This window comes from Sceloporus occidentalis, unplaced genomic scaffold (assembly GCF_023333645.1).
Source record: "Sceloporus occidentalis isolate IW3139 unplaced genomic scaffold, rSceOcc1.0.p SCAF_84, whole genome shotgun sequence".
NCBI lineage: Eukaryota > Metazoa > Chordata > Lepidosauria > Squamata > Phrynosomatidae > Sceloporus > Sceloporus occidentalis.
In genome coordinates, this window is record NW_028317064.1 from 892,761 (window position 1) to 916,599 (window position 23,839).

Genomic DNA, 23,839 nt, shown 5'->3' on the forward strand with positions numbered 1-23,839 from the left:
GTTTCCTCTGTGCCCCACCCATTTTCTGCCTACACCCCTCCCCTTTCCTCTACTCCCCACCCATTTTCTACCTACTCCCCTCCCCCTTTCCTCTACTTTCCACCCATTTTTCCCTGCCAACTCCCCTACCCCGTTTCCTCCCATTCAAGGCTGCCTAGACCCGTTTTGTCTCAAATCCACTCCTCCAGAAGGACAAGAGTTCCGGGAAGTTCTTAAAGTATAAATTTCTAAGTATTTAGAACTACAACTAAAACATAAATATTTTTAATCAAGCTGCACAGGGTACACGTCCTACTCTCCCAGAGCTGGGAGAAATGCCTGTGTACTGGCACCACAAACAGGGCCATATTTGCTATGTGATTGCTATATAACTCGGGCCTAAGCCAAAGCCCAGCTCGGTTTGGACAGAATCAAAATATATATAGAAGTCTCAGGGAATAAACATTAAAACAAATGCAGTCGTTAGTGGAGGTACACGAGATTGCTGATTCTCTTATCCACCAAAATGTACAGAAAACAATAAATCTCTGCACAATGCAGTAGCTGAAAAACATTGTTGAGAACAAAATGTTACCTACGTTTCGACCCACTTACATGTCGGTCTTCATCAGGGGAAAATGGCAATAAAGGCACATTGGGTGCAGTTCCTTCTCTCTCTTGCGAATGTCCGTGTACAGTAGGGTGGCTGATTATATATTTGGGCTGATCTTGAGTCAATGCTTGGCTTGGGGCTTGAGAAAAGGTGAGGTATAGGTTCGAGCTGCATCGGCCCAAATCATTCATCTGATCATGTGATCCTGAAAAAACGGGGCTTAAGGAGCATAAGGAGGCACGTTGGTTCAGAGGAACCCATTAGAAGAAATCCACCAACATCATCATAAACACATAGGAAGGAGTTGCATATTTATGTGAATAATATTACTTTATTATGATAATTGACTGAGATTTAATGTAAACCCAAAGCCATTGATTATTTGTGCCAATTGTAGCAATTTCAAGAGAAAAAGGCAGCATAGAATGACTCAGCTGTCCACGTGCCAACAAGGAAATAGAATCTCGAAGTTCTCAAGAATAAATGTAGCGAGTAAGTTGGCAGATAACAACGGGCAAAACTTGGTAACCATGGCATCCACCTTCCTCCGACAGAATCCCACTCGTCGAGCTTGAGACATGAAACACGAGCTTTTCAGCATAATTCACAGCAAAATACATCAAATAGTTTGTGCGTTTTGGTGTCCATAAGCCCGACGAATTACATAGACAGCGCAAGAAATAAAACAGTGTTCCGGTTTCTATGGCAACAACATATTAGTGCCTGTTTTTGTATGTATCGCTATCTTGAGCTTTATATATGGCTAAATTCTACATGATTAAAGAATTGTTTCTGGGAAGGGTTTGGGCATTCGGGAGCACTAGCAAGGATGTTTCTAATGCTGCCTTTAGACGGCACTTTTAAAAATAACAGATATAGGAAACATGTAAAAGGGGCCTTTCTTTATATTAAAAATTCTCCAGTTACAGGAAAAAATCTTGTAAAACTGTTACAAGATTTTGTTAGATTTCAGTCCGTCGAGTTCAACCCTTTCAAGTACATATATGTGTTGATGCAGAAGAAGGCAAAAAATTATGCTTTTTCCAATATTGGATTAGAAAACGCAATAAGAAAAGACAATCTTTTGCTTTTTGTTGCAAAAAAAAAAGCAAAATAAAATAGTAGGCGGATCATGGGTGGAAGTTGGTCTAAGTCATAAAGTGGGCGGTGGTAGCATTAAGAGACCACCCTGTAAGACGTGGAAACTGGCCCTGCTCGATCCGTGTGTATTTGCAAATTATTATTTGATTAACGCATTGCGGTGATTGTTTATTTCAGACACGGGAAACCCTTTAATGATCTGGAATGATATAGCGGCTCAAAAAAAAAAATATTTGGCATATGTTCTACCCAATCAAAGTCCAAAATAGGAATCACTGAATGGAAACAGTAATGGAGGAAATAGTTAGAAGGGGGTTCCCCTGGTGGCTGAATGGGGAACTGCAACGGAAGGTTATAAAAAGTTGGTGAGCCTGTTTCAGGGAAGCACACCAGATTTGAAATGGTAACCTCTCCATAAAGAAGGAACGTATTATGTGCATATTCACTATGTTACATCATAATAACTGAAATATTTAGGGGAATAATCTTTACCAAAAAAAGGGGTGAAAAGTTGGCTGTCTGCAGGTACTCAAATGGTTAAATCCTATTCAGAGAATATGTTCCTTCATTACTGTTCTTGTGCAAACCCCTGAGCCAGATGCCATGAATATAAAGCATTAGCAGTCATTATATCGTCCAGACTTCATAATCCTGAGATAAAAATAGGCACTCCAAGGTTTCGACTTTATTGTCCTTGGAGGGAAAAAAAAAGTATTTTTACTGAGATTAGAACTCGCAAGTGTCATTCTGTACTCATCTGCTTCTCTTTTAACAACGGCCAAATGCTGGGCTGAGATATCGGTACTCGTTTCTTAAAAAATCATGACGTATGGGGTATTCTTATGGAGACATGATGGGGCTAAATTTTGCTTTTTTGGCACCTTTTGTTTGGCCTGTACGATGTGCGCAAGAACATTGGTTTCAAAGTAAAGGAGGCAAAAGATCTTTATAGGGCTATATAATAATAATAATACTTTCATGTCTACTTGTGTTAACAATGGTGGAATGGAGAACCACCCAACATCTTGCACCTGAAGTGGTCTACAAGGTATCATTGAGGACCATTGTACCATTTGTATAATGAGAGGTATAACCTGTACAATATCCAAAAAAAAAAAATAGTATTCATAGATTACAAGACTTTTTAGTGCTAGCTTCGTAGCATAGGGCCAATGTTATCTAATTTCCTTGGCTTTTGATAAATGGTTGAAGTTCTGAACTTCTCTAGGGTGGACAGGCAAATGTTCCACCGTCCTACAGTCAGTGATGTATTTACCTTTTGGGGGTCACCCTAGGCCCGACGTCGGGTAGCACCTTCCCCCTCCACGGTTGCAATCCCACATACAATAAAAAGCGTTGGGTGCCTTTAAGAACCAGAGAACCAGGATATGACGCCATACTTTTAATGAAGTCTATGGAGGCTGTGCTGAGCCACCGCAACCTCTGTACTGTAAACAGGCTGGTTGAGGAAATCAAAGATCTTCCTTGTAACCGGCCCATTGTGCAGCGGGACACTGGGGGGGGCTTGATCAACAGAGAGGGTGATTTGCCCCCCCCCCCCGGTTTTGCATCAGGGGGACTACTGTCCCCCCTGGACTGGCCACGCTAGACCCAGGCCAGGATATGTCACTGCCTACACTAACATGACCCTGGTGATGCATTTGAATGCATTTAGGTCCAGTTAACTAATTATTTAGTAAATCAACTTGTTAATGACATTGATTGACAGCTGTCAACAAGAGACTAACTGCATGCATGGACATATCAGCAGATAGTCCGTTCTAACTGTCCGTGGTCTCCTGGAAACCAATGGATGCTGCTAATCTGTGGCAAATGTAAGACGCATATGAACGGTATCCAGACATGTTTGTGTGGCGTCCTCTTCTGTGGTTCCGGTTTATATTTAGAAGCAGCGTCAGATCAAGCATGTATCTTGTATTGAGTAAGACATCCTAGCTCTGACTATAATCAGCAGTTAAAAATGTTATATTATTTATATAAAAACCCATATCCAAGGCAGCTACTGCGGACTACGGTTCTTGATGCCCATTTACTCTTCGCAGACCTCTCGATGAACCGCCGTTGGAATGCTAGAGGTCACTAAAGTCTCTGGACTTGCACCAAAAGGGGTTTTTACTCCAAAAATAGAAGATTCCCAGGGTCACACAATCTAGAGAAAATGTCTTTATATTATACTACATCTGATCATCACCTCTGGTGATCATCACAGCTGAAGTCCCTGCTTGAATACAGGTGACCTTATTGTTAACAAAGTTTTCACAATGAGCTATTACAACCATCTGGATGCCACCCTTAGCAAGTCACTGCAAGTGTATCTCTTTGATGGGTGATTACAGGGTTAATATTTAAATAGTCTTGGGGGTCAGGTCACTGCGCATGATCTTAGTTGCGTTTATGCACTAAAGCAAGAGTTGTGGTTTCGAGTCACAAATCCATTTTTTTTTTTATGACGGGCCAGCCTCAGCTTCTGCTTCAAGAATAGTTTGGATGGCCATCTATAAAGCATTTTTTAATCAGAGATTTCTTGAAGGTCAACTCGCTGATTAAATTATGCATTATGCATGGCCCGGCGAGCCATTATGTTAGAGAAATGTGCCAGGGATGGCACCAGGAGTCCTTGGGAGGGTTGAGCATTTGTCGCTTTGTCTGTTTTTCTATATACCGTATATGCTCGATTATAAGACGACCCTGATTATAAGACGACCCCCCAAATCTGAATATTAATTTAGGAAAAAAAGAAAAGGCCTGAATATAAGACGACCCTATAGGAAAAAAGTTTTACCAGTAAATGTCAATTCATGTAAACTATTTTTTTTTTTTTAATAAAAGCTATGATTGAGAAAAATATTTTGGTTTTATTTCCTTCTATTTTCCAACCTGCCCCCCAGTTATGCACATCTGCCCCCAGGCTTACCAGTCTGCCCCAGAAATGCCTTATACCCCCTATATGCCACTGTGCCCCATGATATGCCTTTTAACCCTCTAAATGCCACTGTGTCCCATGATATGCCTTTTAACCCTATATGCCAATGTGCCCCATGATATGCCTTTTGACCCCCTATGTGCCACTCTGCCTCCAGAAATGCCTTATACCCCTATATGCCACTCTGGCATTTAGAGGGTTAAAAGGCATATTATGGGGAAGAGTGGCATATGGGGAGGTTTAAGGCATTCAGGAGGCAGAGTGGCGTATAGAGGGTTAAAAAGGCATTTCTGGAGGCAGAGTGGCATTAAAGGGGTTAAAAGGCATTTCACAGAGCACTCTGCCTCCAGAAATGCCTTATGCCCCCCATTTAACACTCTCAGGCTGCTGCAGGGGACCTGGATCCTCCTGTCTCCCCCCCCCGCCCCACTTACCGGAGCTTCTGACTCCCCTGTCATGTAGCCGGGGCAGCGTGTAGATCCCACGCACTTACGCTGCAGCCGAAAGGAGGCGTGGCTAGTAGCGGGGGTTGTCTACGTCCATCGCGCAGACCTTCCCCGACTGTCAGAGATCAGAGTTCCCCGCACCGGTGCGGGGAACTCTGATCTCTGACAGCCGGGGAAGGTCTGCGAGATAGACACAGACAACCCCCGCTGCTAGCCACGCCTCCTTCCTGCTGCAGCGGAAGTTGCCTACGCGAATCGCGTAGACATACACGCTGCCCCAGCTACACACCGGGGACTCAGAAGTACCGGTAAGTGGGACGGGGGGGGGGGGAGACAGGAGGATCCAGGTCCCCTGCAGCTGCGGGGGATCTTGATCTTAGTCGTCTCATAGTCAGACCTATTTGAGATCTGATTATAAGACGACCCCGATTATAAGACTAGGGGTATTTTTCAGAGAATTTGCTCTGAAAAAAACCTTGTCTTATAATCGAGCAAATACGGTAAATAATTTCACAAATGTAGATTTTTATGGAATGTGTTGGTCTTTTAGAAATAAATAACAGCATTGGAAATATTTACCAACTACCGGAAACATTGTGCTGCGCTACAGAATATAATGGCGCTATTTAAATCAATAAATAAAAATAATAATACTGTGGTTAGGATTCGCGTTATAGGTTTAGGTTGGTAGATACACAGATACACTTGCAGTTGGACTATGTACAAAGCAAGTATTTTTCATCTTGCCATATGATGTCACTACAGTGAGTTTTGGGATAGCAGCCAACTTCCTGTAGAATGTTCTGATGTCTTCGGTAGATTCCATGAGTTGTTACACGCAGGAGGAGTTAGATTGTGCTGTAGGACAAATACCATCCTTGGGACAAGAGACTTCCAAAGGGAATGGACATCAACGGCCAATTCCCATGTCAACTTCACACACTGATATGAGGTTAGGTATCAGGAATTTGATCAAAATACGTTTTTTGTCCACTTTTTACCCCCAAGTGCTGAATTCAGGAAAGACTCTGTAGTAGGATGGATCCTGTCTGGTCTTCAGAGGTTCCGAATTATGTATCCACTACCTTCAATAAAGGGGTTCTTTGTCTTTGGCTGTGTCTACTAGAAGTCACTTGGCAACCATGTTTGTAGCATTATTGTGACAAAAGTCCTGAATTGCACTTATCTTTAGGATCCATAAGATATACAATATCTTGAATTATCTATAATGTCAGCTTTTATGTGGGTTGGAACCTAAACCATTCCCCCTCTGAGAATATGTCTCTTTCTTTAAACACTTATGTTTTATATATATATATATATATATATATATATATATAGCTGGGAATGGTGCTCCAATAGCCCTCTCTCCTTTTATTCTAGATTGGAAATGTGGTCCTGTCTCGGAGACATGATGGAGGCTGGGGAAACCCTTATAGACTTGAATATAAGAGTTATATACACTAAAGCTGAAACATTAGGGTCACTTATGTGGGTTGCTGGAGCCTTATTACAAAAACCAAAGTCATACTGCACAATGAGCCTTCACTTGTTTTTTTTCTCCTGTCATGACCTGTTTCCATGGCAATCACCAGCATTGTCTTACCTGTACACGAGTATAATTTGATATTTATTTTCCCCTGCTACAGTATTAATGCTGCAGTCAACCCGTACAATCAGAGATCCGAGACCCATAGCATTTTTAGAGCTGAAGAATACAAGCTATACGTGCACACCTCACAGCTGTCTCTGTTCCGGAGGAGCAGTCCCACTTTATGATCTAAATCCTCCTGCCCATCTTTTCTCCCTTGAGCATCCATCCGGTTGCCGGTCCAGTAGAAGAAATCCCCATTCATTGATTAGGGACACCCGAAACCGAGGCGACGACTCTTTTGAAACGCTTCTCCTCCATACGAAAGCTTTTGCTGCTCAATAGCTGTTTTGGCTCTACTGGGCGGAATATAATTCCGTAATTCCAAATATATCAGTTGTGTGCGTTTTCCGTGGGAGTCTTAACAGAATGAAAAACATAGCTAGCGGCTGGAAAAACAGCTTTGCGGATCCGTGAGACTCAATTTCTGGGAAGGAGCCATAGATTTCCTAAGTCAAACCGCCCACCACAGCAAATGAAGATGGAGAGCGAGCCTGAAAAATGTCACTGTATCAACACAGCTCGCTGAACAGACCCCAAAACAGTCCTCAAAGTAAACATCGCTAGCCTTCCAATCCCATGGTGTTCTCCTTCAACAGACGGTAACTTCAAAATCCACTAAAGCTTTAAATCAGCTCTGACTTCTCTTGAAGAAACCAAAAGTCATATTGAGGATGCCCTGGGAATTTTGAGAAAGCAGACTGCCTTTTGGTGCGATTTCTACTGTGGTTTTGCTGGGTATGAGGGTATCAGATGGTTCTACAGCCCTAAAAGTCTAAAATATGGATAGAAACAGCATGACATGTGGTTATTATGTTTTTTACAAAGTACGTTCTTCTTAGTTGCAGAGAGAGAGATATGAATAGTTCACAAAGTCACGCCAAAGGTCTTGGTAAGGCCCTGGCTAGGGTGGCTGAAGACCAAAGGCCAGTGTGAGGTTCGCAGGTTTTCTTTTGTCATATGCCTTCCATTCTTCCAGAAAGGTGATTCCCATAATCGCTCAGTTAACAGACCCTTGACAACACTAATCTGGCAGTTAGTTTGGGCTACAGCAGATCCTGTAGAACCTTGGAATGTGTTGGAGGGAGGTCTCCAAAGACTTTGAAAGACTCCATGCCTACGACCTGATTGTTCTTCAGAGCAACATTGAGATGGTGAGTGTTTTTTTCAGGCATTGTTAGGTTTCCAGGAGAGTTGCAGCTTTCACTTAATTCTCCCAGCAGTCCCTGTGACTTACTTGTTTCTAATGGGCTTCTGTGCATCACGTTGGTCTCCTGGCATCACACAGTCACACACCTAATCATACACACACTTAGTGTATAAAATCCCCTTGTGACAAATTAGCATTGCCTGTTCTATGGACCTGTTTTGTCTGAGTATGAGTACTACTGTGTTTGATTCCTTGGTTCCTCACTCATCATGTCCGACCCAGGCTTGCTTTTGTTTATCCTCTTGGATTGGTTCGGCCGACTCAGAATATAGACTTTGCCACTACTGTAAGACTTGCGTTGAGACACTTGAAGGGCTCGCTTCCATACGGCTTCATCATCAGTCCATCTGCTATCTGTGCCCCTGATACAGCCTTGATAGTTAGCCCTTTATTATATATAAAGGGGTAAGATAATAGGTGCAACTCCTCCCAGAGATTTATTAGTAAATAAATCTCCAAGATAAACCAATTATCGAAAAAACTAATTTGTTGTTAATCCCCTGTTCTGGTGACACAACGTTCCTCTGCCTTTTTGTACTTTTCTAAGATTTCTAAACAGATGCCTTTGAGTACTCGGTAGTTGAAAGCACCCCCCAGAAAAGGAACCTTGCCAAATCCTACATTAACTAAGCTTATCGCCACATATTTCTTGTCTATGTTCCTGTTATATTTTGTTCAGCTATTCCAGGCGCCCGACCCTTAAGAGACGCGAGGAGTTTGTGGCATGTGCAAGAGCACAAACTCAAATATCCACAGGTCCATTTACTCCTTCATGTTGTCTCCCTCGGTACGGAACCTGCGGCCGCGGCAGCATTAATGGATTATTTTAAAAGGATTTAGTAACGAGAGATCTCCCGCACTCCGTCACCGGGACTGATGGGCATCGCTGTACGGGGGTGGGGGTAAGTAAGGCCGATAAATAGATTTTAGAAAATGTTGCCACTTTCTCATATTTCTACCCCAAATAAACCTGCGGAATGATGTTTACAGTTCAGAATAAAGAACGTCTATGAATTAGAATCCCACCTTATATTTATATGATGAGGGTAGCCACCTTCTTGTTGTTGGGGTCTCCATCATCACCCATCCCTATTGTCTACAGAACGCTCGCAAACTTAACTCTACATGATGAAGGACCTACCCCAGTGAACACCTGCAAGAAGTACTGAGCTGGCCCTGTAGAATGTATAATTAATGATCGTAGATGTCTTGATCATTTGTCTTGCAAATTTCTTGCAAGGTCGGCTCTTTTGCAGGAGATGCTCACTGGAGCCTAATTCTTCATAATGTATAAGATCATTAGTCGAAGTTGATACTTTTTATTGGGCCACCGTAGAAAAAAATATAAAGTTGCTAAGTTGTCCCAAGTTGACGGGAAGTTTTCCAATTATTTTTTTTTTTTAAAGAGGCAGCTGTTAGCGTGTTTTGCTTTGACGTCAGCTGGGTACCGTACGTTGCGTAGAGGCGTTTTTAACGAGATGATGATTTTAGTGGAAAACAATTAATAAATAATACTTTTACACTCACCGGTTCCAGATATGGCTCATGGATCACTGTTAGAACAACACAGTATCTTATTGCTTAGACACTGGTGGTCCATTCTGGGATAAGGCTTCTTAAAATATGGTCAAAAACCTATTTATAAACATTATATCCTGCTATTCCCCTTTTTAATCCCTATATTTAACTCGTATGACCTCTCATGTAATTTTACCCTAACAAAGTCCTTGTTTAATTATTTTCAATCACATCCAGGATCACCTACGCTATTTTTAAGGGAATTATTCAGTAAAATAAATTTTAGTGTTAAAGGTATGTGGAGTTTAAATTTTAACTTTATTTTTAGCTTGTGGCAGTATCCGAATTGCAGGGTTTAAGAAAAAAAATTATTTCACAGTATAATTTTGTTTATTCTGAAACATGTATAGCATACAGTTTGTGCATATGAACTGTCTGTAATGAAATCCAAGTCATCGTTACGATAAGCACAACCCAAGTGGGGGCAGCGGATCAGGAGGAGCGCGGTCAAGTGAAGAACAGATCATTGCGCATGAACTAGGAACGAAAACTGGAGCTGTTGTAAAGAATGTGGCTAGTATTATCATTCAGGTACCTTGGTACTGAGCTGACTTTGACAGCTTCATTCATGAGCCTTATGATAACCTTATGATAAAGCCATCTGTAGTCAACCGGAGATTCCAGCAGCGACACCCAGAGACTTAAGGTTTAACCCTAAGAGTTCCCAAGTAGGAATATTATGGTAAAAAGGATCAAACCTGAGTATTTTCCAAAGTCAAACGTACTGCTGGCCGTAACTCCTTTTATCAGAGTTTTATTGAATTATGCAAAGGCAGCAGACATGCGCAGGCAGTGTACTTAAGTACAGTTACTGATTCACTAGAAGCGCAGGGGGAGGAGGACAACGAGACATACACTATATGGACAAAAGTAATTGGACGCCTGGCCATTACACCAACAAGGACTTCTAGAATATCGCATTCTAAGCATAGCATTGTTCAGAACGTCTTGGAATGCTGAAGTGGCGGGCCAGCTTCATATTAATGTCTGTGTATTTAGATGTGATGTCATCAAAGTCCCTGTTGGTGTAACGGTCAGTACTTTAGTCCATATCGTGTAAGTCTAATTTTCTAAATGCTATAAAAAAATGTATTTCAAGAACATCCAGTTAAATGGAATCACATTGGTTTTCTGGTATCGAGGAGGGGGGGGGGGGGACGAGAAGAAGGACGTTTATGAATTTTTTCATAAATAGAGCAAATCACATTCAAAACATATGTTCAGGTATATTTGGAACGTTGATGGTAAAGTACGGCCAGGAGAACAGAGCTCCCAACGCTGACATTGTCCAGCAAAAAGGTGGACATCATGATAGTTCTACTTGAACTTTTATTTGATACAGTTGACTTTATAAAGCACAGCATAACGTTGCCGTATGTTCTTTAGATTAGTTGATATACCATCCATTTTGCAAGAGAATTTTTTGGGGAAAAAGCCTTTAAAAAATAGATGTTACCTGTTCGAGAGAATGAATTTTTTAACCTGTTTGGTTTTTTTTCTGGGAGGACGTAGCTAATTTTGGGTTGAGTTGAGTGGGAACGATATACGTTCAGACAGATTCTTCTCCACCCTGGAAGACGGACGCGAGAAATTTCTCAGCGGGAGAGAACGTTGCATATAACCTTTCCTTCAACTTGCTTTTATCCGCAGCAGTTCCTTCAGACACTTAACTTGGGGAAATCTCTGGCCTGAGAAATTGAATGTGACAGCACCGAGACTGGTACATCATACGGAGACATACGAGGGGGGAAGCCAACAGTTCATAGCTGCAATGAGAAACCCAAGTGGCTTTATACTTTATACACTCGGAAACCTGTTGACGCAAAAAAAATGGGCCGCAAAAGTCTATGTCACATTAGCGGCTGTCTCGAAACGAGACGCGTATGGTTTTTTTGGCACCTGGTGTATTAGAAATAGATTTATGAGAAGCTGCAAGACACTAAAGATTTGCGACTATTCCCCTTACGTTCTTCTGAATGCTCTTAGCGTTTGGGTCCAGGTACGGTGGTTTTCCAGTAGACAAACACGAAACACCAAGGCGTATAAGAGGTGTATACGGGACCTTCATATAAGTAATTGTTTCTAATATTTGGTTGTCACGGGACAGGGCTAGATTTTTATGTAGGATCAGTCTTTTAGGGTCATCCTATTTTCCGGTTTCATTGTCCAGATCAGATCTGTCCGTAATCTAAGGATACATCATGAAACTTCAGGTTACGATGGGCAGAGTTTTAAGCATCATGGGGAATAGTCAGTTTTCAGGATGTCTGTCTAGATGAAAGATCCATGCCTCTGGATTACATAGTATGTGCTACATTCTTTTCAGGATATTGGGGTGCGCAGAGACAGACTCTCAGGATATTGGGGTGCACAGGGACAGAATCTCAGGATATTGGGGTTTGCAGGGACAGACTCAGGATATTGGGGTGCGCAGGGACAGACTCTCAGGATATTGGGGTTAGGGCTGCAACTAACGATTATTTTCATAATCGATTAGTTGGCCGATTATTTTTTCGATTAATCGATTAATCGGATAAAAAAATGAATGTAAATTTTTCATTTATTTAAAATAATTTAATAAACAAATTGTTAAATACAAACATCAGAATAAAAAAAAACTTTGATAAAATACATTTCTTGTCTTTATTTCCCAACCAGCCCCCCCCAATTTATGCACGTTTGAGCCCAGGCTTGCCACGCTGCCTCCCACATATGCCACGCCACGCTGCCTCCCACATATGCCACTCCACGCTGCCTCCCACATATGCCACTCCACGCTGCCTCCCACATATGCCACTCCACGCTGCCTCCCACATATTCCACTCCACGCTGCCCCCCACATATACCACTCCACGCTGTCTCCCACATATACCACTCCACGCTGCCTCCCACATATGCCACGCCACGCTGCCTCCCACATATGCCACTCCACGCTGCCTCCCTCATATGCCACTCCACGCTGCCTCCCACATATGCCACTCCACGCTGCCTCCCTCATATGCCACTCCACGCTGCCTCCCACATATCCCACGCTGCCTCCCACATATGCCACTCCACGCTGCCTCCCACATATACCACTCCACTCTGCCTCCCACATATGCCACGCTGCCTCCCACATATACCATTCCACGCTGCCTCCCACATATACCATTCCACGCTGCCTCCCACATATGCCATTCCACGCTGCCTCCCACATATACCACTCCACCCCCACATATGCCACTCCACACTGCCTCCCACATATGCCATTCCACGCTGCATCCCACATATGCCACTCCACGCTGCCTCCCACATATGCCACTCCACCCCCACATATGCCACTGTGCCTGATACGCCTTATACCCCCTGATACACCACTCCATCCTCCCCAGACATGCCACACTACCTCCCAGACATGCCACGCTGCCCTCCCCACATATGCCACTCCAGTCTACCCCCAGATATGCCACTGTGGCCCCAGATATGCCTTATACACCCTGATACACCACTCCGTCCTCCCCAGACATGCCACACTGCCCTCCCCACATATGCCTTATATACCGTATATGCCTTATACCCCCGGATATGTCTCTCCGTCCTCCCCTGATATGCCTTATACCCCCCAGATATCTCATGGTGCCCTCATAGAGTCACAGACCTGTTCACATCACACTGACATCATACTTTTTTAAATAAGTACTGGGTTAATCTTCACTGCCCCCAGGATTTAGATTCCCCTTAGTTTGGCCCCCCTTTATCTCTAACTGCACCTTAAGTTAACTTTATTAAATTAATCAAATTAACCCTCAGTCCTCTTCATTAAATTAACCCTAAGCACCCCATTAACCATAACTACCCCTAAATTAACTCTAAATACCCATCAAAACAACTACCCTAAATTAACCCTAAACACCCCATTAACCATAACTGCCCCTAAATTAACCCTAAACACCCCATTAACCATAACTGCCCCTAAATTAACCCTAAACACCCCATTAACCACAGCATCCCCTAAATTAACCCTAAAGACCCTGTCAACCACAACAGCACCTAAATTAACCCTAAACATACCATTAACCACAACTGCCTCAAATTAACCCCAAACACCCCATTAACCACAGCTGCTCCTAAATTAACCCTAAACACCCCATTAACCATAGCTGCCCCTAAACACCCCATTAACCATAACTTCCCCTAAATTAACCCTAAACACCCCATTAACCATAACTGCCCCTAAATTAACTCCCACCTCCCCTAACTTTCAGCAGCCCAAATATTAATGTTATACTTACAGTTAGATGAGTGTCACAGCCATGTGGTTCTGGCCTTCTGGGAGAAGGAAGGGGGCGGGGAGAGTTGTCACAGTGATTACAGGGAGGGGCTGGTAAGTAGGAGCTGCTGCTGTGAGTCAGACTAAACGGATTATATAATGAGGGGTATTTTTCAGAGCGTTTGCTCTGAAAAAACCCTCATTTTATAATCGATAATAATCGATTCAACTAATCGATAATGAAATTCGTCGGCAACGAATTTCATTATCGATTATTATCGATTTTATCGATTAGTTGTTGCAGCCCTAATTGAGGTGCACAGAGCCAAACTCAGGATATTGGGGTGCACAGGGACAAACTCTCAGGATATTGGGATGCACAGAGCCGAACTCAGGATATTGGGGTTTGCAGGGACAGACTCAGGATATTGGGGTGCGCAGGGACAGACTCTCAGGATATTGGGGTGCACAGGGACAGAATCTCAGGATATTGGGGTTTGCAGGGACAGAATCTCAGGATATTGGGGTGCACAGGGACAGAATTTCAGGATATTGGGGTTTGCAGGGACAGACTCAGGATATTGGGGTGCGCAGGGACAGACTCTCAGGATATTGGGGTGCACAGAGCCAAACTCAGGATATTGGGGTGCACAGGGACAAACTCTCAGGATATTGGGATGCACAGAGCCGAACTCAGGATATTGGGGTTTGCAGGGACAGACTCAGGATATTGGGGTGCGCAGGGACAGACTCTCAGGATATTGGGGTGCACAGAGCCAAACTCAGGATATTGGGGTGCACAGGGACAAACTCTCAGGATATTGGGATGCACAGAGCCGAACTCAGGATATTGGGGTGCGCAGGGACAGACTCTCAGGATATTGGGGTGCGCAGGGACAGACTCTCAGGATATTGGGGTGCGTAGGGACAGACTCTCAGGATATTGAGGTGCGCAGGGACAGACTCTCAGGATATTGGGGCTGCGCAGAGACAGACTCTCAGGATATTGGGGTGCGCAGGGACAGACTCTCAGGATATTGGGGTGCGCAGGGACAGACTCTCAGGATATTGGGGTGCGCAGAGACAGACTCTCAGGATATTGGGGTGCGCAGGGACAGACTCTCAGGATATTGGGGTGCGCAGGGACAGACTCTAAGGATATTGGGGTGCGCAGGGACAGACTCTAAGGATATTGGGGTGCGCAGGGACAGATTTTGCCAGGCACCGTATGGGAATTGAGTATCGACAGACTTTTTTACGGACACGCAGAATTGTACTTGTCTTTTGTACGGTGAATTTTATGAAATTATTGAACAGCTTGAAAAATTTACTATAATTATGTTTATGTTTAAAAAGACGTCTTTTATTCAGTTAAACCACTGAACGAAAGAATGAATGAAAGAAACTGATTCAGATTTCTAGCTTCTCTGTATGAATGTCTTGAACATAATGTGATGTAAAAGGCCATCTTCAAAAGTGTAAATATGTATTAACTGCGTGCATCTTTAGCTTTTATTCACCATAATGTGATAACAACTGTTTGTTGCTGTTTGCTGACAACAATTGACTGTATTTCTGTGTAGAAAGTGCTGAAATAAGTTTAACCCCTTGAGTGCAGTGCGGTATTGTTATAGTTGCCAATCTTGTAAACATCCTAAAAAAGGAAATATATATATATATACAAACATATATATATATACATAGTGGGCTTGCCGTTCCTATCCTAATCCTATCTAGTCTCATGTACTGAACAAGCCATAGCAATTGGAAACCCCTTGGGGACGTACATTCACTATGAAGGGTGAAAGGACCGCCATTTGCAGAGCTCCGCTCCAAAGTCACGGCCGAAAGGAAGCAAAAGTTTTCCAGAATTATTCTACACTTCTGGAAAAATCCAGCACAGTATGGAGCGACAGAATAACATTTTGAAAAGCCTCGGTTTCCAAGTGTCGCCCGTTAGGAGCAACCGTCCCCCTTTGTAGCACATGTCCCTTTCTTCCGTCAACTGATGCCCCTCTTTTCTAGGAGCTCAGAATGTTTGCTGGGTATGAGGGTATCGCAGGGGTCTACAGCCTTAAATAACATAGTTACTGTGTTACGAAGGTATCACTAGGGTACCCAATGGCTATTTGGCATGTTGGGGGGAAAGGAAAGCCTATAAAGCATTGGGTTTTTTTTGCCAAATGATCTTGGCTCACATACGTTTTCATTAAGACCAGCGTATGGGCTAGCACTCTATAGAGACCGCAGAAGAAGAACAACAAGGTCATGCTGGGTGGCACTGAGGATTCAGGAGGGCCGTTGTCCCCATACTGTCTCCCCGCGGATCTTGTTCTTTATGTGTTGGGATTTCTCAGCTAGATAGTTTCGGACAGGAGAAGCGAGATGAGATCGCGTTGATTGGGGAAGTCCTTCCCCTGGCCATGATATCGAGTCTTAGTCCGGTGTTTCCCTTGTTGTTTTTTGCCTGGATATTCTGTTTCGATCCCTCAGACCTTGTCGGCAATCATTAACATTTGTGGGAATTATCCGTGTACTAAATTTGCCAATGATTAACGTCTGATCTTTAATGATTCACAGACGTCAGCGCGTACTTTTAGTGGAAATACAGACACGAGAGAGGACTAGTACTACAATACCATAAGAGGCACCGGCGTGGGCTTTAAAAGCTTGATGGAACTTCTAACTCGTCCAAAAGTTATTTATTGTCTGGTAACATTGGCAAATGTAGATAATCGTTGCCTCTTTTTTTTTTTTGTAGTGCCATTGGTTCACGTCATAACTCCCCATCAGCGCTGCCATGGCAAAACTAGAGACAAGATCCGTCCTCAGTGACCCTTCCTACCAGAGCCAAGACTCCTTCCACCCTTTTGGTACCAGGTCCTCCGAGTCCCCTTCCCAAGGCACGATGGGAAGCGTTGGCAGCGGAGTCGCGAACGACCAAGAGTTTGCAATGAAGAGCGTAGGCACTAGGACTCAGAACAGCTTGAAGCAAAACGACAACTCCAGGAACGGGTACTCAAACCGATACTCTGGGGAGGAAAAAGCCTACAAGACGGAAAAAAACTCAAACGCTATGTATATCAATGGGGAGCAGCGCAAGAGTGAGAAGATGAAGTCTGACATGTGTGGGAATGTGAGTACAAACACTCTTAGAGGAGTACTGCTGCTGCTGCAACAGGACGGTCTCTTCTGGGTCGTCACATGGTCTCTTTAACTGCTTGCAAATCCCGCATACTATAATTTTCAATAATATTTATTATAATTATATAACTTTATAAAATATAATAATATATAATTATATTATTATAATATTATTTGAAACATTTAATAAATCAAGTATTCTGTCTCACGACCTCCAATGAGTGCTTAACAAGTCGATCTGATGTGCATAAGTGTGCATGCACAGGCAACTTATTTAACTACAGTGCTTGTGTCTGTAGACCGAGGCCGGGGAGGAATAAAACGAGACAGACATATTTTCTAACTCGTATTTTCTGTACGTCAGACCATCCACATTTCCGCTTTAATCAAAGTTGCATAGGAAAAGCAGGGCATGGCAGCAATGATTAGGACCGTTCGGCCCATCTAGGCTATTTTCTTTTCCCTGTTGTTACCGAGTCCTTGGTCTAGTCCTAGATTCAATATAGCCATATGTTTATCCCATGCAGGGGCGTACCTAGAGTATTTGGCACCTGGGGCGGATCCTGTATGTGGCACCCCCCCCACACACTTTAAAACTGCATAGCTTCTACCGTTATATACCGGCGCAGACACTGAAGGTGGTACAGCATAACACTTACTGTTATCATTATATACTGAGGCAGACATTGACGGTGGTACAGCACAACACTTATCACTATATATTGAGGCAGAAATTGACGGTGGTACAGCATAACACCTATCACGATATACTGAGGCAGACATTGACGGTTGTACAGCATAACATCTACCACTATATACTGAGGCAGACAATGACGGTGGTACAACATAACACCTATCACTATATACTGAGGCACACATTGACGGTGGTACAGCGTAATCCCTATCACTATACATTGAGCCAGACATTGACAATAGTGCAGCATAACTCCTATCACTATATACTAAGCCAAACATTGATGTGGTGTAGGCCTACCACTTCATTAGTAGTAGGGATGCACCGAAACGAATTCTGGACTGAAACCGAAAATGCAGCATTTACCTGGCCGAAACCGAATATGGCCCCCCCAGACCATAAAAAAAAATCTAACACTTTTATTTCAAGTAAGTAACACATCAAAATAGGACAAAACAATTAAATAACAATATTAATATATATATATATATATATATATATATATATATATATATATATATATATATATATGATTGTTAACAGCAATCACATTCCTATCATGCCCAGGCATACCCAGATTCCAGGATGTACTCGCAGACTTGGCATGATAGGAGTATGATTGCCCTATCTACCCCTTCTCACTCCCTTTTGTCCTACCTACCCCTTCTCACTCCCTTCTCCCTATCTACCCCCTATCCCCCCGTCTCACTCGCTTCTCCCTATCTACCCCCTCCTAACTATCTACCCTCTCCCACTTTGAAGTTCACTTACCTTTCAGGAGTCCTGCGGTGGGGGTGCAAGGCCTCTGTCTCCCAGCTCTGCCACTGTATGGAACAGTATAGAGTGATGGGAGTTATGATGTACTAGAGCATAATTACATAATGAAAAATACATTGGAAATGGTACAGCATAACACCCATCACTCTCACACACTTACCAATCCGCACATATACCAATCCACACACATACCAATCCACACACACACCAATCCACACACACACCAATCCACACACACATACCAATCCACACACATACCAATCCAGACATATACCAATCCAGACATATACCAATCCACACATATACCAATCCACACACATACCAATCCACACATATACTAATCCACACATATACCAATCCACACATATACCAATCCACACACATACCAATCCACACATATACTAATCCACACATATACCAATCCACACATATACCAATCCACACATATCAATCCACACATATACTAATCCACACATATACCAATCCACACATTTACCAATCCACACATATACCAATCCACACATATACCAATCCACACATATCAATCCACACATATACTAATCCACACATATACCAATCCACACATATACCAATCCACACATATCAATCCACACATATATTAATCCACACATATACCAATCCACACATATACCAATCCACACATATCAATCCACACATATACTAATCCACACATATACCAATCAACTCTCACTCACTGAATGCTTTCCTACCTTTCCTCTTTTCTCCTTACAGCTTCTTTTCCTCCTCTTCGCTCCTCTTCTTCAGTTCTTCTGTCTTCTTCCGGGTCAGAGGGCACGGACAGCGGTGGGCGCGGCTTCAGTGTTGTGCGCCGGGATCTGACAACAAATCCCGGCGCACAGCAGCTGTTGCCACGCGGATCGCAAGGGAGCGATATCGGAGGTCTTTAACAGACCTCCGGCTCCCTTGAGTGGTTTTAAGCCGGGTTCAAGGGTTGAACCCGGCTTAAAATCACTCAAGGGAGCCGGAGGTCTGCTAAAGACCTCCGATACCGCTCCCTTGCGAGCCTGCTCCTCCAGCGGCGGACATTGCTGTCCGTCTCTGGAGGGGTGCCGGCAAATTGGCACCCCCCTGATGAGCGCCACCCGGTGCGGACCGCCCCCCCCCCCGCCCCGCGCTAGGTACGCTACTGATCCCATGTATGTTAAAACCCCCTTGCTGTATTAACCTCTACCACTTATACTTGGAGGCTGATCCACTTATCTACCACCATCTCAGTAAAGTTTCCTAACAGCCTCCGACCCTCCAGTCTTATATTGTGAACTTTTATTCTAACTTTTCTCCTCCTTTGAGATAAACGTCCCTCCTGTGTTTTGTTAAATCCCTTTAAATGTTTTAGTTCCCAGATAAGTGTTAAATAGGACACTTCGTTCATTTGTGTCTTTAAATTATTAGAGCCCCAGCTGAGCTTATATCTAAAACTAGTTCTTCAGGAAGTCATTGAATCAACACAAATTTCATCATTTTAACCGTATTACTGGTTTATGTTTTGATTATAATATTTAATGTTTTTTAACTGTGAGAAAATAGTGAACAATTGATTTTGTTCTCCCCAACTTTTTAATAAATGCTCTTTTTTTTTTTTTTCTTAATTTTTTTTTGTTCAGCAGAGCAACGAGCCTTTGGTCAGACCATCAGCCTTTAAGCCCGTGGTCCCAAAAAATTTCCACTCCATGCAGAACTTGTGTCCACCGCTAAACAACGGCGCGACCGAGAACCGGAAAAGCTCCAACCATGGCAACGGTAACAGTCCCGCAGCTCTAAAAAGTGGACACGAGAAGGCTAGTCACAATCGGTCATCCAACCAAGTAGGAGGTCTCTCAGATTCTGGTCGTAACTCACTAACAAGCTTACCGAGCTATGGGACTGGGTACAGCCAGCATGTTGGCCCAATGAGCGCATCGACGAGCCATATAAACCGCATTGGGACTACCTATGTGGAAAAGAACATAGTGGGTTATAATGGAATTTCTACCTCAGATAGTGGACGATCTTCCAGCAAAAGCACTTCCTCGTTCAGCAGACTCAATCATCTCAATGAACCATTGCCTTTCCACTCGCCTTCAAGTGATGACATCATACAAGACCTGGAAGATCGACTTTGGGAGAAGGAGCAGGAGGTCATGCAGATGAAGAGGAGCTTGGACAAAAGCGAGGCGGCCATTTTCCAAGTCTTTGAAGAAAAACAAAAGATATGGGAACGTGAAATGGAGGACTTAAGACAGAATTATGCCAACAAACTTCAGCAGGTCTCGAAAAAAGCCCAACGTGCCCAGCAGGCTCTGCAGCTACAAGTATTCAAGCTTCAACAGGAGAAGAAAAAGCTGCAAGAAGACATCTCACAGCTCCTTCAAGAAAGGGAGGATATGGAGAAAAAATGCATGGTTTTCAAGAAGGAGCAGGCTGAATACCTACCCAAGATCGAGGAAACAAAGTGGGAGGTGAGACTCACGATGATCTTTTAATCATTTGGGGTTTAACCTCCAGATCCTTTCACTCTGGGCTCTGTTCTCTCAAGAATGGAACCGAGTTAAAAACATTCATGAAGTTGGATGTTTCCTGGATGTCCCAATTGGTCATGTCAACCCAACTTGCCCAAGACCCTCTGCATCTCAGACACTTTCAAAACATATCGAAGCTTCCAGGGTTTTCAGTAATGATTTATAGCTTAATAAGGACCCAACCTGGAATTCCAAGCTGAGGCTGTAGAAACCTGTTACATCGTGAAATAACCTCAGACTATCCAGGATAGCCTACTATTTTTTACATGATTTCTAAATTAAATTCAGAACTTAATTCTATGGACCTGTAGGTTTCTAAAACAAAACGCTTGGGGTTAAACTTGTTCCTAATTATTTATTTATTGTTTTAGTAACCATTTCTCTCTCCACTTCCTTTTTTTAACAAATACTTTGTTTCAGAAGAAAGGTTGTCAATCAGTGGCCTATGTTAAAAAACAGTGGGAGCTCTTGGCCATAGACAAATAATAATGTAAATTTAAAAAACAAAACAAATGCATACTTAAAGATTATTAATAAGGTACTGATTAATTGATACGGAAGCTTATTGATATGTTATATCTTTACTTTTAAGTACACATTTATTTTGATTTATTTACATTATTATTTGTCTATACCAAAGCACCCACTTTGCAGGTGAGTCTTCACTTTTTTCTCACTTCATTTTCCTATGGTGTTGGTTTATCACCCAGACATTTGATAAATGATAAATAAAGTGGATAAACACCCATTGCTTTACCTAAACCCGCTCACACTAGTCTGTTCCTATGCCATGCAAATTGGAAAATCAGTTCTACCTTCAGCATCCCTCCCTTCTGGATCTCAGAACCGTTCTTATTCCAGAACCCAGCTGCCAACACCAATTATAAATTAATGTATTGTTATTAATGTATTAATTATATTAATTAATATGAATATTATTATTTATTATTAAACTGTAAAATGTCAGTAGTCCACAGCCAACTTCAGGGCAATAATGGAGTATTCCATATTTAAAAATAAGTAAGATAAGAGGTCTTGTGCAAAACCAAAGGAAAAAAGGTTGAGTTATACCCTCAAGTGTACCCTCAAGTTCTTTGTGCTGGTGTCTGATCATGTTTTTTCTTGCCGCTGTAGGTATGCCAAAAAGCTGGTGAGATATCCCTACTGAAGCAGCAGCTCAAGGACTCCCAGGGTGATGTTTCTCAGAAGTTAAATGAGATAGTTGGGTTACGAACCCAACTTAAGGAAGCTAAGGCCTTTCTTAGGGAAAAAGAAGAACAGATTTCTTCGATGAAAGATTCCTACAGCTCCAAGAGCGTCAGCCTTGAGATCTGCGAGAACGAAATCCAGAGAAAGCAAAGTGAAGCCCAACAAATGAAGGAAAAACTAAGCCAGTGTGAACAGGAGATAGCTGGCTTGAAGGACGCACTTTCGAACCTTGGCCATAATCCGTACGATGCAGAGGTCAACGAAAAGTTGGTGGACGCTCTCTCATGCGAGAGTGATGAAGCCAAGATGCAACGCCAAAACGAGGACAGCGGGATCTCCATGAAGAAGGACATAGAGAAACTTCAGCTGGAGCTGGCGCTGGAGAAGCAACAAAAGGAACAGCAGGTGGTGGAGTTTGAGGAAGAGCGGCGAACCTGGCAAGAAGAGAAGGAAAAAGTGATTAAGTACCAGAAACAGCTGCAGCTTAACTATGTAGAAATGTATCAGAAAAACCAACAGCTGGAGCAAAGGATCAATGATATGACTGCTAAAGTGACCACGCCGCCAGCTGAAGACAAAAAGCCCTGGACACCTTCGAGGCTAGAGAGAATAGAATCCACTGAGATATGATGGACCAAGCTTTCGCAGCTAGTGTCTCACTGTGCATGTGCTACCTACTCCAAGTCATGGTCATCCAGAGAAGAACGGTCAAAGAAATCCTTCCGTTATTGAAGGGTTCAGCAATGACATTCCTACCAGGCCCTTCAAGTGCTTTAGAAGGTACATGAGCAGAAGAACAAGTGCTTGCTGTAATCCAGATGAAACATGTGGCATAATCTCTGTGCTATAGGTCTGTTTATGTCCTTTTAGTCTCCAGGTGCACAGCGTATTATAAGAGTGCACTCGACTGCCGGTGCCCTGTGCTGCCAGGCCTTACGCCACCAGTGCAGTACCGGTGCCCAAAAATACCGGTAATGCCAGGTTCTGCTGATGCCTGGTGCTCCACAGGGGCCCTGCACTGACGGTGCTTCCAGTGTTTTGTGCTGCTGGTGCTTTGTGCTGGTTGGCACAGCCCTGTGCCTATGGCACTATCAATCGTCTGCGCTGCCAGTACTGCTGGTCCCGTGCACAGCTCACTGGAACACAGCTCTGTGACTGTTAATGTTCTTCTTTTCCTCTGTTTTTTTGTTTTTGGGTGGGTGGGGGGATTGTGGGGGGGGGGGGAAGGTCAAAGTGATTTGGATCTTGGGACATTTTAGCCATATTGGCTAGCAGAGGGAAGCTCTGAAGTGATGTGAAGTCTTGAAACCAACTTCTAGTGTAATACAGAACACTTATTACTGTGTACTGTGAATTATCACAAGATATATATTTAAAAAATAAACTATATATATATATATATATATATATATATATATATATATATATATATATAATACTATAAATATATATGCAGACACATAAACACTACAGTCCAAAAGTTTGGGGTCACTTAGACTTGTTTTTTAAAGTAAAGCTAATTTTGCCCATTAAAATAACATGAAATGGATCAGAAATCCAGCACAGATGGGGTTAATGTTGTAAATGACTATTGTAGCTGGAAACTGCTTATTTTTAATGGAATCTCTTAATAGGCGTACAGAGTCCGTTTATCACTCCCATCACTCCTGTGTTCCAATGACACTCGCTGATCCAAGTTTAAGT

At 42.9% G+C, this 23,839-nt stretch overlaps 1 pseudogene; it reads left to right on the forward strand.

Annotated features, from left to right (window-relative positions):
• Positions 1-16,571: 16,571 nt before the first annotated feature.
• On the forward strand, positions 16,572-22,765 carry LOC149285087 (leucine zipper putative tumor suppressor 3 pseudogene; annotated as a pseudogene).
• Positions 22,766-23,839: the final 1,074 nt, after the last annotated feature.